Raw genomic sequence first — 4,072 nt, forward strand, 5'->3', positions numbered from 1 at the left:
AAGAAGCAGATACACCCAAGAGGAGCAGATGGCTGGAAATAATCAAACTAAGGGCTGAAATCAATCAATTAGAAACAAATAAAACTATCCAAAGAATCAATGAAACAAAAAGCTGGTTCTTTGAGAAAATCAACAAGATAGACAAACACTTGGCCAAACTAACTAAAAAGCAGAGAGAAACTATCCAAATCAGCAAAATCAGAAATGAAAATGGGGACATAACCACAGACACTGAGGAAATCCAAACAATTATTAGGTCATACTACAAAAGCCTATATGCCAAAGAATTTGAAAATCTAAATGAAATGGATGATTTTCTTGACAGATTCCATCTACCAAAACTAAGTCAAGATCAGGTAGAAAGACTGAATAGCCCTATATCTCCTAAGGAAATTGAAGCAGTCATTAACAGTCTCCCCTCCAAAAAAAGCCCTGGACCAGATGGTTTCAGCACAGAATTCTACAAGACCTTCAAAGAAGTGCTAATTCCAATTCTCCTCAAACAATTCCACAAAATAAAAAGAGAAGGAACACTACCAAACTCATTCTATGAAGCCAGCGTCACCTTGATACCTAAACCACACAAAGATGCAACAAAAAAAGAGAACTTCAGACCTATCTCTCTTATGAACATTGAGGCAAAAATACTCAATAAAATACTTGCAAACGGAATCCAAGAACATATCAAAGATATCATCCACCATGACCAAGTAGTAGGCTTCATCCCAGGCATGCAAGGGTGGTTCAACATATGGAAATCCATCAATATAATCCACCACATAAACAAACTGAAGGAGAAAAACCACATTATCATCTCCTTAGATGCCAAAAAGCATTTGACAAAGTCCAACACCCATTCATGTTTAAAGTCTTGGAGAGATCAGGGATACAAGGCACATACCTAAAGAAAGTAAAGGCAATATACAGCAAGCCTATAGCTAACATCAAACTCAATGGAGAGAAAATTAAATCAATCCCACTGAAATCAGGGACAAGACAAGGCTGCCCATTGTCTCCATATCTCTTCAACATAGTACTTGAAGTCCTAGCCAGAGCAATAAGACAACTAAAGGAGATCAAGGGGATACAAATTGGGAAGGAAGAGGTCAAAATGTCACTATTTGCAGATGATATGATAGTATACATAAGCGACCCCAAAAATTCTACCAGAGAACTCCTTCAGTTGATAAACACCTTCAGCAAAGTAGCTCAAAAAAATCAGAAGCCCTCCTGTACACCAAAGACAAAAAGGCTGAGAAAGAAATTAGGGAAACAACACCCTTCACAATAGCCACTAATAACATAAAGTACCTTGGGGTGACTCTAACCAAGCAAGTGAAAGACTTGTTTGAGGAAAACTTCAAGTCTCTGAAGAAAGAAATTGAAGAAGATATCAGAAGATGGAAAGATCTCCCATGCTCATGAATTGGTAGGATTAACATTGTGAAAATGGCCATCCTGCCAAAGCAATCTACAGATTCAATGCAATTCCCATCAAAATACCAACTCAATTCTTGACAGACCTTGAAAAAAAGGATTCTCAGCTTCATATGGAGAAACAAAAAACCCAGAATCTCCAAAACGATCCTGTACAAGAACAGATCATCTGGAGGTATCTTTATCCCTGATCTCAAGCTGTAATACAGGGCAACAGTAATAAAAACTGCATGGTATTGGCATAGAAAAAGGAAGGAGGATCAATGGAACTGCATAGAAGACCCAGAAATAAACCCAAACACCTATGAATATTTGACATTTGACAAAGAAGCCAAATGCATTCAATGGAAAAAAGACAGCATCTTCAACAAATGGTGCTGGACCAACTGGATGTCTACATGCAGAAAAATGAAAATAGATCCATATTTATCACCCTGCACAAAACTAAAGTCAAAGTGGATCAGGGACCTCAACATAAAACCAGATACTCCAAATCAATTGGGAAAAAAAGTGGGGAACAGCCTAGAACTCACTGGCACAGGAGACAACTTCCAGAACAGAAGACCAACAGCACAGGCTCTAAGAGCAACAATCAATAAATGGGACCTCATGAAACCGAAAAGCTTCTGTAAAGCAAAGGACACCGTCATCAAAACAAAATGACTGCCTACAGATTGGGAAAGAATCTTTCTTCACTAACCCTTTATCTGGCAGAGTACTAATATGCAGTGTATACAAATAACTAAACAAGCTGAAAAGCAGCAAACCAAGTAATCCAATTAAAAAATGGGGAACAGAGCTAAACAGAGAATTCTCCACACAGGAATATCGAAAGGCAGAGAAACACTTAAAGAAATGCTCATCCCCATTAGCCATCAGGGAAATGCAAATCAAAACGACCCTGAGATATCACCTTACACCCATCAGAATGATCAAGATGAAAAACTCAAGTGACAACACATGCTGGAGAGGTTGTGGAGAAAGGGGAACCCTCCTCCACTGCTTCTGGGAATGTAAACTGGTACAACCACTCTGGAAAGCTATCTGGCACTTTCTAAGACAATTAGGAATAGTGCTTCCTCAAGACCCAGCTATATCACTGCTAGGTATATACCCAAAGTTTGCTCAAGTACACAAAAGGGATACTTGCTCAACCATGTTTATAACAGCTTTATTTGTAATAGCCAGAAACTGCCAACAACCCAGATGTCCATCAACAGAAGAATGGGTACAGAAATTGTGGTATTTCTACACAATGGATTATTACTCAGCTATCAAAAAGGAGGAAATCATGAAATTTGCAGGCAAATGGTAGGATCTAGAAAAGATGATTCTGAGTGAAATATCCCAGAAGGAGAAAGACAAACATAATATATACTCACTTATATAGACCTATAAGATATGATAAACAACAAAAAAAAGATATGATAAACATAAGGAAATCTATACACCTAAGAAAGATAATCAAGAGAGCAGACATGGGGTAAGATGATCAATCCTCGTTTAGAAAGACAGATTGGATGTGCATTGAACGTATGACAGGAGTCTACTGAGCGCATCTGAAAGACTCTAACTAGCAGTGTTTTCAAAGCAAAGACTCATGACCAAACCTTTGGCAGAGTACAGGAAATCATAAGAAAGATTGGCAGTTAGTCTGATACAGAAAGGATAGGAGCTCCAAAAGGAGCAAATATATCTGGGCACAGGGTCTTTTCTGAGACTGACATTCAACCAAGGACCATGTATGGATATAACCTAGAACCTCTGATCAGATGTAGCCTGTGGTAGCTCAGTAACCAATTGGTTTCCCAAAGTGAGGGGAACAAGGACTATTTCTAACAGGAACTCAATGACTGGCTCTTTGGCCTCCCCACTCCCCACGGGAGGAGCAGTCCTGTTAGGCCACAGAGGAGGGCTTTGCAGCCAGTCCTGAAGATACCTAATAAAATAGGATCAGATGAATAGGGAGGAGGTCCCCCCCTATCAGTAGACTTGGAAAGGGGCACGGTGGAGATGAGGGAGGGAGGGAGCGGCTGGGAGGGAATGAGGTATTGGGACACGGCTGGGATACAGAATTAATAAAATGTAACTGATAAGAAAAAATAAAATTAAAAAAAAATAAATGTAAATTAGCACAGCTATTATGGACAACATACGGAGATTCTTTACAAAATTAAATTCAGAAATGCCAGATGATTAACCAATCTAACTACTGTGTAGGTACTCAAAGGAAATTAAACTAGTATGTCAAAGAGATATCCTTACCATCATATTTGTTGCAGCATTATCTACAACTGCCAAGTATGAAAATAAATGTAAGAATCCATCATCCAATGAATAGGTAATGAAAATGTGAAATACTTTGCACAAATTTAATGCTACTCATCCCTAAAAGCTTTGTAGTGCTTACATTATCTGTGAGATATCACTGCTCTCTGAAGTGAGATGAGCCAGATATCTGAGGGTTTACTCATTTTGTTTTTTATCATAGAATTTGAGAGTAGACTGTGGTGCCAGAGATCAGAGAGTATCTGGGAAGGAAAAGAAAGGAATGTGTTCATAAAATTAAGCAAATTGCTGGTTGATAAGAATAATTAGTTATAAGAATAATTAGTTATAATGTCTCAGAAGCTTG

The sequence above is a fragment of the Meriones unguiculatus genome (assembly GCF_030254825.1).
Source record: "Meriones unguiculatus strain TT.TT164.6M chromosome Y unlocalized genomic scaffold, Bangor_MerUng_6.1 ChrY_unordered_Scaffold_23, whole genome shotgun sequence".
Lineage (NCBI taxonomy): Eukaryota > Metazoa > Chordata > Mammalia > Rodentia > Muridae > Meriones > Meriones unguiculatus.